The sequence below is a fragment of the Aotus nancymaae genome, unplaced genomic scaffold (assembly GCF_030222135.1).
Source record: "Aotus nancymaae isolate 86718 unplaced genomic scaffold, 86718_ANA_hifiasm-v0.15.2.pri h1tg000008l, whole genome shotgun sequence".
NCBI classification, from domain to species: domain Eukaryota; kingdom Metazoa; phylum Chordata; class Mammalia; order Primates; family Aotidae; genus Aotus; species Aotus nancymaae.
Window position 1 is genome coordinate 44200865 of NW_026988419.1, and position 15436 is coordinate 44216300.

At 35.8% G+C, this 15436-nt stretch overlaps 1 long non-coding RNA gene across 1 annotated transcript in view; it reads left to right on the plus strand.

Annotated features, from left to right (window-relative positions):
* The first annotated feature begins 526 nt into the window (after positions 1-526).
* The window catches only part of LOC105725138 (uncharacterized), a 34754-nt gene continuing 19844 nt past the window's right edge, over positions 527-15436 (plus strand). Inside the window, exon 1 of the long non-coding RNA XR_001109218.2 lies at positions 527-574. This is a non-coding gene — a long non-coding RNA (uncharacterized LOC105725138). The remainder of the gene's footprint in view (positions 575-15436) is intronic.

Consider the following 15436-nt stretch of genomic DNA (forward strand, 5'->3'; position numbering starts at 1 on the left):
TTAATATTTGGCATCATGTAGACACAGCCTAAAGTAATTATGTTCTATGTTAAATGTAAATAGCAAGCTCAACAAGCCTAATCAAGAATTCTTAATATGGAGTAAATTTTAGAAATGTTCTAGTTTAATCTCTTTGTTTTCTGGTAAGGAAACTGAGTCCTAGAAAAATGAAATGATTTAGCCAACATCAAATTACTTTTTGGAATCTCCATCTCTTATTTTAATATTCTTTATGTCATAGTTTTGCTTATAACATTGACAGAACAGGGCAGAGCATTAATGAAGAAAAATAGCCCTCACCAGAAGAAACTAATTAAATAATTTGAAAAGGATAACATAAACATGGAGAGAACAGAAATCAAAATGAATGAGTTGAAAGAATGGAGAAAATGAGAAAGAAAATGCAATGGTAAGTGGAACAACAAAAAGACAGGCTACCCAAAGTTAATCATTATATTAAGAGTCTCCATTTCATAACTTAAATGAATGTCCTCAGTTAAAACATGCAATGAGTAAACAGGGCAACAAAGCCACTGGAATTCCAGCAGAGGAATTTCTAGCTCGTTTAGTCCAGGTAAGTGCAATATTCCTTTAATGTCATGTAGAAACAACCCAAAATCTATTTGCCATGTTAGAATGTGGACATTAGCAACTCAGTAAAAAATCGTTCTATTTATCCAGACGTTTCTCTACTTGGTGCCAAGCAACACATTGCCCACAAATGTAGATAAAAGTGAACAGTGTAATAAAATCATTGAGTCTCATAGCCAGTGATTTAAAAAGAAAGCTTTGGAGTCAGAATGCCTGGGTTGAAATCCTGGCTCTACAATCTTTCACAAATGATATAACCATTCTCTGTGGGGTTTTTTTTTTTCCATCTGTAAAGATGGAAATAATAAGACTACCCTAACCAGCTTATTGTGAAGAATAAATGAAAATAACATGTAATTAATTTGGGAACATACTTTAAAAAAGTGATGATAGCCATGTGTTATTATTAGTAATTATTATTTTATTTTATGTATGGATAAAGAACACAAATGTTGTGTAGCAGTAGATTTAAATTTAGAGTCATGTCATACATCTCCCTAAACTAATATACTGAAGACATAATTTACACACAATACCACTCAGATATGCAGAACTGCTTTTGCATTTTTCTTTGGCCAAAAATGGATATTGTCTTCCTCATGTGTTGGTAAACAAGAGATAAACAAAACTATCTAATTTTTAGTCCTATTGGCAAACTCAGTCTCATTAGTTAATTTAAATGGTTTTCTTCATACCTCCTTCCCCAACCCTGCTCTATCTTAAGTCAAAATTTTGATATGGGAGCAAGAGACTTATGTAAACTTTTGACATTGACAGGGAGGGGTCCTCAGGTCTTCATTGTGTCCTCTGGATCTTCTGGGTTCTAAATGGCTCTGGCTTGCCTGACATTTACTTCAACAAGTCAGTGTCTGCTGTGAATTGTGTTTTGATCTCTCTTGTCTTAACCAGGGACACATAGTCCTCCTTAGCTGAGTAGGCTTTACTTCAGCTTTTCCAGCCTGCAGAACTTAAGCCTGGCTGTGACTCCCATTTGACTTTGATTCAGATAATCCCCTTCTTGACTTCTGTCTCTCACTCTGCCGAAGGTCGCCTCTTGCAATCTGTCCTTCCAGACTATCATCTGCTTCTTGCTCCCATTCATTCCATTCAAGAAGGCTAGTATCAGAGTCTTTCCTGTCTAACCACACAAATCATTACTAAGTTTAATGTTCGACCTGGCTTCAACTATGCAGGAAGCCATTTTACTGTGAAGCTTGAATACAGCAAAAGCCTTCTACCTTTCATTTTCCCTTATCTTGATATTTGTAAACATCTTACCTACCATCAACCCTAGGGTCACCAAGAAGGAAGGAGAAACAAAATAAGAACTTCACATCTACTCTCTTTCTTCTTGTTCTCATTCCTTTCCCAGGATTCCTTAGGGCTGGTAGAAAATAGATAGCCCTCATTTCTCTTACTTTCTGAAACTCCCTTGTATATAATTCTAAGAGATAATCAAACAAGTCTTACTCTTGAGAGGTATGCAGTTGGGGAGGCATAGATGGAGGAGGAATTTAGAAAATCCTTTCTCTGCCAACAATGCTTTACTGCAAAATTCTTACTTTTAATGTAAGAAACAACAAATTAACATTATCTTAGAGCATTCTTGCTCTAAGAATCTTATCTGTTTAAGGGATAAGGTTAAATACAATCAATATGTAAAGGAGAAAAACATTAATATTTTAAAAAATGCATTCCCTTGCATTGGAAAACTTACATGTGGAAATTTGTCAGTTTAACCCATACTTGAATTCCATACAGTAGCTCACTCATTTCTAGGAACATAGAATTCTGGAAAACAGCTGCTTTCTTATCCAAGATGAACTCTATTTTTTATACTCTGAGAAGAATGTATTTACATTTAATGTACTCACTTTGTGGCCAGCTGCTCTGATAATATAATTTTTTTAATCCTAGAAACAGATGAATAAAAATTATATATAATTATGTCATATTATTTATTATTTTTATTTATTTATTTTTTGAGACTGAGTCTTGCTCTGTCACTCAGGCTCCTGAGTAGCTGGGATTACAGGTTCATGCCACCACACCTGGCTATTTTTTTATATTTTTGGTAGAGACAGGGTTTCACCATGTTGGCCAGGTTGGTCTCAAACTCTTGACTTAAGTGATTCTCCACCTCAGCCTCTCAAAGTGCTGGGATTACAGGTGTGAGCCACTGTGCCATTATTATATAGTTTTTTAAATGGCATGGAAAACAAGTGAGGAAAAGTGAGTCTCATTCAATTAAGAATCCAGTGAAAAGACTGGCTTACAGAGCACTCCACATGTAGTTATGCTTAATGAATTTGTGCTAGTTGATGGAATAAATAAGACATTTATATATATATATATATATATTTATATATTTTACTATAAGTGAATGCTTCATGAAAGAATTGTAAAATTCACAACTGGGAAATACTGTAAATGATTCATTGTGGACTTGTTTTAGGGGTAAAATAGTAAAATATCCAACCCATTTTCATTAGCACCATCATAATAAACAATGTCAAATGATAGTACTAATTAGTATAACTAGTGACTAAATTGCCATTGAATAGTAACATAATTTAATTTTCTTCTTGTGAGCTGTAGATGTAACAAATCATTACCTGTGGCTTGAGCAAGTTCCTTGACCACTTTTGCCTCCATTTGCTCATCTGTAAAATGGAGATAACAATAGTATATAGCTCAAAGGGGATTTTTTTTTTTTTGGTTTTTGTTTGCTTTTAATAAAGCTTAAATATAAAGAATTAAATAGTACTTGGAACATACTAAATATGACTTGTTTATTATTATCATTGTTATTAATTAGTCACTGAGTTATAATGAACATTGACTCCTTGGACACAGCTTATGATTGTTTTCACTTTGGTTTACTAATGATCCAAGAAGTAAGCTGAGCAACCTATACTTGGAACATACACCATATCAAGGATACAAGTGGATACTTCAGCTCCTTGTTTTATCTTTTGTTGTTCATAGAGGAACACCTAACAATTATTTATCAATTTTAAACCATGAGATGTGAGAAATCTCCCACACGAGAGGATTCTAGTCTATTGGATTATGTGTTTTATGAGTGGTATAGAAAGGGCCATGTGACACCTTCTCCTTGTAGCAAACAATTTCCTGCTCCACAAAATACTTTCATAATGTGTTTCTTATTTCATCATTGAGCCTGCACATTTTTTTACCACAATAACCAAGAGAGGTGACTCAATCTCCACTTTACTGAGTACTTCCTGGCAGAGGTAACTCATTCGTGTATGGCTTAAACAGATGTAAGAAAACTGTAGAGGACTCAGTGAGTTGACTCACGTAATTTTGAGAGCCTCCTTTGGCTGTGGCCATAGCTCTCTGTATAACTTGCTCTGATATATGAAGATAAGTATTATGCTTAAATTATGAAAATCTGTTGGGGAGAGAGAAGTACTGGAGATGAGAAAATCCAGGGTCTAGATATTTACTTGCTTGTTTGTTTTCTTGGGCATTCAGAGACTATGTATAGGACTTAAAACTTAGAAAATTCTCAATATATACTCAAAAACCTTTCTGTAACCTACTTTTCACCTCTCAAATTCTAGTAGTTTTCTTACTTCCAGTTCAGATGTTGGTTCACCTCTCAAATTCTAGTAGTTTTCTTACTTCCAGTTCAGATGTTGGAAGTTGCAAGATTTCATTATTTCACCCTTTCAACCAAAACATTGGAAAAGCTACATAATCATAGATCAAAAAATATATATATCTATTAGGGAGAAAAGAATGCAAAGCAAATTAAATAAACTAAAATCCATAAAGTGACAAGCTCTTCCTAAGAAAGACGGGCCAAGGAGACTTCTTGTAACTGATATGAAAGGAGGAGGAGCAATCCTCCTAAGGTGGGGGCAGGGGAAACCAGCCCAACCTGAAATTTCTAATGACTGTGTGTGGGCTGGCATGACACACCAAATTCCACTGGAGCCCTAGACACAGAACAAAACTTTGCTACTGCCAATTCTTTCCCTCTGATCTGTACTGAGTGCTGAAAATAGAGATGGGGAAAAATTGAGAGAAACTTCCAGAAGTTACACAACATTGGAGGAGGAGTAGAAGAGCTGAGAAAACCACACTCTTCTTTGGCACTCCATGCTTAATTCAGAAGTCAAGATCAGGTGGAAGAACTGAGTGAAACCCCTCGGAGACGATCTCTGCCTTCAGAGTGGAGAGAGTTTTTATCTGTCTTCTAAAGGACCAGGGCAAGGCAGAAGAGCAAACAGAGATTTTCTAAGATGAGAGACAGCACTGGAGAGAAAAGAGAATTCTTCTACAACACAAAAGTTCGGCTGTGGGAGTAAAGCAAGGAGAAATCTCTCATGGTTTAGAAAGTGAGCTTACTATTCAGCTATGAGGAGCAAACAGAACTTTGAAATCTCATCAATGATTGAAGACCATAGTGAAGACGAAGTGCCAGTACTGCCCTCAAAACATTTGAATCCATAGTACACTTACTAAACCTAAAGCTGCAGCTAAACCCACACCCAGCTCAACTGAAAGCATACTGACTCATCTTTTACTCTAGAGGCCTGACAAGAGGGGAATCCTCCTTTATGAAGATGAATGTAAATTTACTTCAGTTTCTATTGTATTTTCTAACAACTTTATTGAGATTTAATTTATATGCCATACAAATTACCCATTGAAAGTGTTATAGTTCAATGGTTTTTAACTTATTTACAGAACTATATAACCATCATCACAATCAGTTTTAGAACATTTTTATCATATTAAAAAGAACCCAGTACTACTTGGTTATCACCCTCTTCCCCCACCTCACATTTCCTTAAGAAAACTCTAATATACTTTCTGTCTCTATTGATTTTCCTGCTATAGATATTTAATATGACTGAAATCATAATACATTTTTTGTGACTGGCTTCATTCACTTAGAATAGTGGTTTCAAGATTCATTCCTGTTGTATGCATCAATACTTCCTTGCTTTTTATAATACTGATGAATAATACTCCGTTGTGTGGATATCCCTCATTTATTTATCCATTCATCCACTGATATAAATTTGAGTTGTTTGGATATTATGAATAATGCCTCTATAAACATCTGTGTACAGGTTTTAGTTTCAACATATATTTGTACTTCTTTTGGGTATTTACCTAGGATAAAAATTGCCATGTCATATGGTAACTCTCTGTTTAATCATTTGAAGAACTGCCAAACTATTTTCCAAAATGATTACTCCATTTTGCAATCCCTCCAGCAGTGTATGGATACATAATTTCTTCCTCTCCAACACTTATTATTATCTGACTTTCTTTTTTTTTCTTATTTTTTTTCTTTTTTTAAAATTTTATTTTAAGTTCTGAAATACATGTCCAGAACATGCAGGTTTGTTGCATAGGTATACGTATATCATGGTGGTTTACAGCACCTATTGATCTGTTCACTAAGTACCTTCCCTTCACCCCCCATTCCCCAATGGGCCCCAGTGTGTGTTGTTTACCTCCCTCTATTCATGTGTTCTCATTGTTCAACTCCAACTTATGAATGAGAACATGTGGTATTTAGTTTTCTGTTCCTGTGTTAGTTTGCTGAGGAGGATGGCTTCCAGCTTCATCTATGTCCCTGCAAAGGGCATGATCTCATTTTTTATGGCTGCATAGTATTCCATAGTATATATGTATCACTTTTTCTTTAACCAGTCTATCAATGATGGGCATTTCGGTTAATTCTATGTCTTTGCTATTGCAAATAGTGCTGCAATAAACATACGTGTGCAAGAGTCCTTATAGTAGAATGATACATATTTCTTTGGTATATACCCAGTAATGGGATTGCTGGGTCAAATGGTATTTCTGGTTCTAAATCCTTGACAAATCACTATACTGTCTTCCACAGTGGTTGAACTAATTTACATTCCCACCAACAGTGTAAAAGCATTCCTATCTCTCCACAGCCTCTCCAGCGTCTGTTCTTAATCATTGCCAGTCTGACTGCTGTCAGATGGTATTTCATTGTGGTTTTAATTTGCATTCCTCTAATAATAAGTGATGTTGAACTTTTTGTCATATGTTTGTCGGCTACATAAATATCTTCTTTTGAGAAGTGTCTGTTCATATCCTTTGCCTACTTTTTGATTTTTTTTCTTGTAAATTTAAGTTTCTTCTAGATTCTTTGTCAGATGGACAGATTGCAAAAATATTCTCTCATTCTATGCCTGTTCATTCCAGTGATAGTTTCTTTTGCTGTGCAGAAGCTCTTAAAGTTAATTATATCCCATTTTTCAATTTTGGCTTTCATTGCAATTGCTTTTGGTGTTTTTGTCAAGAAGTGTTTGCCCATGCCTATGTCCTAAATGGTACTGCTTGGACTTTCTTCTAAAGTTCTTATAGTTTTGAGTTTTACATTTAAGTCTTTAATCCATCTGGAGTTAATTTTTGTATAAGATGTAAGGAAGGGATCCAGTTTCAGCTTTCTGCATATGGCTAGCCAGTTTTCCCAGCACCATTTGTTGAATAGGAGATCCCTTCCCCATTGCTTGTTTTTGTCAGTTTTGTCAGAGGTCAGATGGTTGTAGATGTGCAATGTTCCTTCTAAGGTCTCTGTTCTGTTCCATTGGTCTATATGTCTGTTTTGGTACAGTACCATGTTGTTTTGATTACTGTAGTCTTGTAGTATAGTTTGAGGTCTGGTAGCATGATGCCTCCAGCTTTGTTCTTTTTGCTTAGGATTGTCTTTGCTCGAGCTCTTCTTGAATCTACATAAAATTTAAATTAGTTTTTTCAAATTCTGTGAAGAATATCAATGGTAGTTTGATGGGAATAGCATCAAATCTATAAATTACTTTGGTCAGCTGCTAACTTTTGTGATACTGATTCTTCCTGTTCATGAGGTTGAAATTTTTCAATTTGTTTGTGTCCTCTTTTATTTCCTTGAGCAGTGGTTTGTAGTCCTTCTTGAAGAGGTTCTTCACATTCCTTGTAAGCTGTATTCCTAGGTATCTTATTCTCTTTGTGGCCATTGTGAATGGGAATTTATTCTTGATTTGGCTCTCTGCCTGTCTATTTTTGGTGTAAAGCAATGCTTGTGATTTTTGCACATTGATTTTGTATCCTGAGACTTTGCTGAAGTTGCTTATCAGCTTAAGGAGTTTTGGAGCTGAGGTGATAGGGTTTTCTATATATAGAATCATGTCATCTGTAAACAAAGACAATTTGACTTCCTCTTTTCCTATTTGAATACACTTTATTTCTTTTTCTTGCCTGATTGCCCTGGCCAAAACTTCCAATACTGTGTTGAATAGGAGTGGTGAGAGAGGGCATCCTTGTCTTGTACCAGTTTTCAAAAGGAATGCTTCCAGCTTTTGCCCATTCAACGTATTCAACGTTATTGGCTGTGGGTTTGTCATAAGTAGCTCTTATTATTTTGAGATATGTTCCATCAATACCTAATTTATTGAGTGTTTTTAACATGAAGGGATGTTGAATTTTATCAAAGACCTTTTCTGTGTCTATTGAGATAATCATGTGGCATTTGTCACTGGTTCTGTTTATTTGATAGATTATGTTTATTGATTTGTGCATTTTGAACCAGCCTTGCATCCCAGGTGGATAAGTTTTTGATGTTCTGCTGGATTTAGTTTGCTAGTATTTTATTGAGGATTTTCACATCTGTGTTCATCAGGGATATTGGCCTGAAGTTTTTTTGTTGCTGCTGTGTCTCTGCCAGTTTTTGGTGTCAGGATGATGCTGGCTTCATAAAATGAGTTAAGGAGGAATCCCTTCTTTTCTATTGTTTGTAATAGTTTCAGAAGCAATGGTGCCAGCTCCATTTTATACCTCTGGTAGAATTCGACTGTGAATCTACCTGGTCCTGGGCTTTTTTTTTTTTCTTTTTTGAATTTTTGTTTTTTTGGTTGGTGGGCTTTTAATTGTTGCCTAGATTTCAGAACTTTTTATTAGTATATTCAGTGATTCGACTTCTTCCAGTGTAGTCTTGGGAGAGTATATGCACCCAGGAATTTATTGATTTGTTTTAGATTTTCTAGTTTATTTGCATAGAGGCATTTATAGTATTCTCTGATGGTAGTTTGTATTTCTGTGAAGTCAGTAATGATATCCTCTTTATCATTTTTTATTGTGTCTAATTCTTCTCTCTCTTCTTTATTAGTCTAGCTAGTGATCTATTTTGTTTTTTCCAAAAAAAAAAAAAATCTCCTGGATTTATTGATTTTTTGGAGAATTTTTTCTGTTTCTGTCTCCATCAATTCTGCTCTAATCTCAGTTATTTCTTGTCTTCTGCTAGCTTTTGGATTAATTTGCTCTTTCTACTCTAGCTCTTTTAATTGTGATGTTAGAGTGTCAATTTCAGATTTTTCTAGCTTTCTCTTGTGGGCATTTAGTGCCATAAATTTCCCTCTTAACCATGCTTTAGCTGTGTCCCAGAGATTCTGGTACACTATCTCTTTGTTCTCATTGGTTTCAAATAACTTCTTGATTTCTGCCTTAATTTCATTATTTACCTAGGAGTCATTCAAGAGTAGATTGTTCAATTTCCATGTAATTTTGTGGTTTTGAGTGAGTTGCTTAATCCTAAATTCTAATTTGATTGAACTGTGTTCTGAGAGACTGTTATAATTTCAAATCTTTTGCATTTGCTGAGGAGTGTTTTACTTGCAACTATGTGGCCAATTTTAGAATAAGTGCCATGTAGCTCTGAGAAGAATGTATTTTCTGTTGACTTGGGGTAGAGAGTTCTGTAGATGTCTATTAGGTCCACTTGATCCAGAGCTGTGATGAAGTCCTGAATATCCATATTAATTTTCTGCCTCATTGATCCATCTAATATTAACAGTGGGGTGTTAAAGTCTCCCACTATTATTGTGTGGGAGTCTATGTATCCTTGTAGTTATCTAAGAATTTGTTTTATGAATCTTACTGCTCCTGTATTGGGTGCATATACATTTATGATAGTTAGCTCTTCTTGTTGAATTCGTTCCTTTGCCATTAGGTAATGCCCTTCTTTGTCTTTTTTAAAAAAATCTTTGTTGGTTTAAAGTCTGTTTTGTCAGAGACTAGGATTGCAACCCCTTCTTTTTTAACTTTCCATTTGCTTTGTAAATTTTCCCTGTATCCCTTCATTTTGATCTTTGTGTGTCTTTGCACATGAGATGGGTCTCTTGAATGCAGAACGCCAGTGGGTCTTGGCATTTCATCCAATTTAGCAGCCTGTGTCTTATAATGGGGGCATTTAGCCCATTTACATTTATGGCTAGTATTGCTATGTGTGAATGTGATTCTGTCCTCATGATGCTGTCTGGTTATTTTGCACACTAGTTAACGCAGTTTCTTCATAATGTCATTGATCTCTATATTTTGGTATGTTTTTGCAATGGCTGGTACTGGTTTTTCCTTTCCGTATTTAGTGCTTCCTTCAGGAGCTCTTTGAAGGCAGTTCTGGTGGTGACGAAATCCCTCAGAATTTGCTTGTCTGTAAAGGATTTTATTTCTCCTTCATGTATGAAGCTTAGTTTGGCTGAATATGAAATTCTGGGTGGAAAATTCTTTTCTTTAATAATGTTGAATATGGCCCCCAATTTATTCTGGCTTGTAGGGTTTCTGCTGAAAGGTCTGCTGTTAGTCTGAGGGGCTTCCCTTTGTAGATAATCTGGCCTTTCTCTCTCTGATTGTCCTTAGCATTTTTTTCCTTCATTTTGACCTTGGAGATCTGATAATTATGTGTCCTGGGGTTGATCTTCTCATGGAGTATCTTAGTGGTTTTCTCTGTATTTCCTGAATTTCCATGTTGACCTGACCTGCCTTGCTAGGTTGCAGAAGTTCTGGATAATATCCTGAAGTGTGTTTTCCAGCATGTTTCCATTCTCCCTGTTACCTTCAGGTACTCCAATAAATTGTGCATTTGTTCTTTTTATGTAGTCTCATATTTCTCAAAGGCTTCATTTAGTCCCTTTCATTCTTTTGTCTCTAATCTTGTCTGCATGCCTTATTTCAGCAAGGTGGTTTCAAACTCTGATATCTTTTCTATGGCTTGGTCAATTTGGCTATTGATACTTATGTATGCTTCACAAAGTGTTCATGCTGTGTTTTTCAGCTCCATCAGGTCATTTATGTTCTTTTCTACACTGGTTATTCTAGTTAGCAGCTCCTTTAACCTTTTTTCAAAGTTCTTAGCTTCTTTGCATTAGGTTAGAACATGCTCCTTTAGGTTAACCTTTTTTCAAGGTTCTTAGCTTCTTTGCATCAGGTTAGAACATGCTCCTTTAGCTCAGCAGAGTTTTTTTAATCCATCTCTGAAGTCTACTTCTATCAATTTGTCCATCCCATTCTCTGTCCAGTTTGGCGTCCTTGCTGGAGAGACATTGCAATCATTTGGAGAAGAAGAGGTATTTTGGCATTTTGAGATTTCAGCGTTTTTCATTGATTCTTTTTCATCTTCATGAGTTTGTCTAGTTTTGATCTTTGAGGCTGTTGACCCTTGGTGGGGATTTTGTGGGGACTTTTTTGTTGTTGATGCTGTTGTTGTTGTCTCTTTGTTTTTCTTTCAATGGTCAGGTCCCTTTACTGTAAGGCTGCTGTGGTTTGCTGGGGGTTCACTTCAGGCCCTGTTCATCTGGTTCATTCCTACACCTGGAGATGCCACTCAAGGAGGCTGGAGAACAGCAAATATGGTACCTGTCCTTCTGGGATCTCTGACCTTGAGGGGTAGTTCCATGCTACATTACCTAATATGTCATCTGTGTCTTACCTTAAGCCTCTCCTCTCTTTGATAACAGCACCATGAAATCTCCTAAATTATCAATTCAAAGTGTTTGTAGTAAAGTTTAACGATGGTTTAACGATGGTTTGCACATAAATGAAGGTACTATGCTACAAAGTAACCTGGAAATTCCCTGAACTTTAAATAGATCTAAGTACTTGGACAAAGGAGTTTACCTCCTGAGGCCTCAGTGACTTCATTGCAAAGTGAGATTAAATTTAATTGTCCCAAGTTCCTTCCTATTACTAAGATTTATCTGAATATTTATTATATGTCCATTTCACTTTTACAAATGCACAAAGGAAGATCAACTGAAATTTCAAAGATGTTCTCAAGCTCTAGGTATACAACATTTAAAAGAATTATGCCTGCAAAAGCAATGCTTTTCAAAAAATACTAACTGTATCATGACATTTGTAAACTTGGTCTGAACAATTAAGGAATTGACAGGCTTACAGAGAAAAATATCAAACAATTAAACTGTGTATTAAATCTCTCTTCATCATTCAAAATCACAGTCCATAAATCAGAGTTCTCTTACAATGAGGAAAATAATGGTACCATAAAAATGCCACACATACTCAATTTTATTTAGAAGTATGGCAAAAGCAATGCTAGATGCTAGAAGTTAGAAAATATTTAAATATTTATAGATTGACTTAAAAACTAGATAATTGTTTGTCCTCTTACATGTCTGTATGGTCCATTGACCAAAAGAGAAAATTGTGCTTCCCCTCACCCCCCAAAAAATTTCTTTCTGTTAAGTGCAAGGTTTACTAAATACTTTCCCTTTATGGAAAGAACTTTCTTTACCTCTTCTAGACATGAACTTTTTCATTTTCTATCCTGAGGTTTGCACATTTAAAAGCCTACAGCAGCCAGGCAGATGACTGAGATGAGTTTAGCATGCTAGGTGCATGATGTGGTGAAAGAGGCACCATACACTCTAATTAAAAGAGTAAAGGCTACTCACCTCTAGCCTGCTGTCTTGTGGCAGGCATTGGCTAATTGTTCATAAGCCATTTCTTTACCTCCCAAATATGCAGCTACAACATATTTCCCAGGCTTCATTGCAATTAGGTGAGCCATGTGACTGATTTCTGGTTCATAGGACTGACAAACACCCTATCTAGGCCTGAACCATAACACCTGCCCATGCATAATTCTCTGTTCTCTTTCTTTCCTCTACTGAATTGAGATGTCCAAGGTCCCAGAGGAAGATGCAATGATAAGATAAATGAGCTTGTGCTTGTCATACATCATTTGGTAGAGAGCCCATACAGGAAAGGCAGCAGATGAAGTACACCTTGGTTTAAATTGATAAGGTTTGGCTGTGTCCCCACTCAAATCTCACCTTAAATTGTAATAATCCCCAAGTATCAAGGGCAGGCCCAAAGGTAAAAAATCAAATCATGGGGGTAGTTTCCTCCATATTGTTCTCATGGCAGTGAATAAGTGCCATGAGATCTAATAGTTTTACAAATGGGAGTTCCCCTGTACAAGCTTTCTTGCCTGCCACCATGTAAGACGTCCCTTTGTTCTTCCTTCATCTTCCGCCATGATTGTGAGGTCTCCCCAGCCATGTGGGACCATGAGTCCATTAAACTACTTTCCTGTATAAATTACCCAGTCTCAGATATGTCTTTATTAGCAGCATGAGAATGAACTAATACAGAACACTTGCTTTGGAAAATTTTTAAAAATGTGTGTGTCTGTGTGTGTGTGTGTGTGTGTGTGTGTGTGTATATATATATATATATATATATATATATATATATATATGTAGTTAATGCTAAGTGTTAGCATGATTGGATGAAAGGATACAAAGTATTCATCCTGGATTTGTCTGTGTGGGTGTTGCCAAAAGAGATGAACATTTGAGTCAGTGGCCTGGGAAGGTAGATCCACCCTTAATATGGTGGGCACAATCTAATGAGCTTCCAGAGAATATAAAGCAGGCAGAAAAATATGAAGAAGCAAGAAGAGCCTAGCCTCCCAGCCTACATCTTTCTCCTGTTCTAGATACTTCCTGCCCTCTCACATCCAAATGCTTCAGTTTTGGGACTTGGACTGGCTCTTCTTACTCCTCAGCTTGCAGGTGGCCTATTGTGGGACCCAGTGATTACCTAATAAACTCATATATATATATATATGGGACATATATATAATAGAACATATATATGTGTGTGTATATATATAATAGAACATATATATGTGTGTATATATATATAATAGAACATATATATGTGTGTATATATATATGCGTATATATATGTGTGTGTGTGTGTGTGTCCTATTAGTTCTGTCTCTCTAGAGAACCCTAATATATATATATATATATATATATAGTGTCAAGCCAGTGAAAATTTGCAGCTGCTTATTATAGAATTTAGCCTAGTCTAATTAATTTATATTACTAATTTATATTACTATGCAGAAAAAAAGAGTTCATGGTTTCCATCTCAGTTTTTCAAGACAAATCAAGAATCTGAAAGGTCATGTAAAATTTCCCATGTAGTAAATATTAACAAGGAATTCAAATATTTTAAAACACTACTCAGCCTTAGCAAACATACTGTAAATTGAAACTGATCTTCAAGCTGTATGTACACCTGCTTTAGTCATAAAAGATCACTCACCATTTCCTGGACATTTCTTACATTTTCCTGCCTCATACTTTTGTTCACATTGTTCCCTAAGCCTGGAATGTCCTTCTCCTTCTGTTTCTTCCAGAAAAACATATTGATCCTTTAATTAGTAGGAATAGTTAAGGCTTTACTTGGTATAGATATTAAATTTATTGCTATATTATTAAATGTATTTATTATATAAAGAGATTCATTTACATAAGTAAACTTTCAGCAAGGAAAGATACAGCTTGGGAAACGTGTGAACAGTATAAAGAGAAGTAGAGGAAGGTTGATATGAGAGATTAAGAAGGATAGAGTAAATAAAATCTGAAAATAAGATACAGCTTTTCAGATTAAAAATTAACACCTATCTCTTTGTATTTTCTTCCCTCAAAGTTAGACAGGTACATGAAACTTTATACTTTACAGTCATTTGGCAGGAGGGAGCCATAACTTAAAGACATTTTGCAGTCAAGATTTACATCTTTTCACAAAAGTGATATACCTGGTTTTCATTGGAAGAAGGCAACGTCTTCTAGATTTATTGTATTTAATGGTCTTGTGTGAGAGATATTAGGTAGAGAAATATTAGAGCAATAAAGTGTAAGCGTTTGAACTGTGGTTAGAAAGAAGATACATTTTGTGTAGTAAAGCCTAAGTTTTGAGCAATTTTGCTGATGGAGATAGTTAATGTGTTATCCTTAATCTAAGGATTTCACAAGTACCTGTCTGAACCAACATGAACTGCAGAAATAGGGCAGAAGATAACATATAATATATGACAAAAAAGAAAGACTTAGAACAAAATAATCAAGTCTTTGTTGTTCTTGATTGAGGATTTCATCACTGTATAGAGAAAGATGATTGGTAGTTCAAGATAGAACCATACTTTTATTTGTCTAACCTAAATATAAACGATTAATTCACACAAGTAATTAGCTACAAATTAGTCACCAACAATTTCTCTCACACCTAAATGCATATTGCCCTTCTTCCTTCAAAGTACAAAGCCTGTATGCCATCCTCAGATCTGAGTGGTCTTATGACTTGCTATGATCAATAGAATACAGAGGAAGTAACCCTTGTCAGTCCTAAGCCTAGAACTTAGTAGACCCAACAGTGCTTGCTTTCACTTACCTGAAAGTTAACTACCATGAAAAGAAGTCTAGACTATTCACATGGAAAGAGTGGGGCCACCTGGAGGAAAATCAAGATCCCAGATGGGTATATATGTGAGCCCATACTCAGAATCCAGCACTGGAATAGAAAAGCCCAGCCATCCCAGAGAGGCCTGAGTCATTATACCACCTCAGCTGAGGTGCCAGGCACATGATTAAAGCCGTCTTAGAATGTTCTGCCTCTGCTAGATCCCACTTCTCCCACCCTCCACTCCCACCCCAACACTAACTACCAACAATAACACCACTTGGAGCACAGAAAA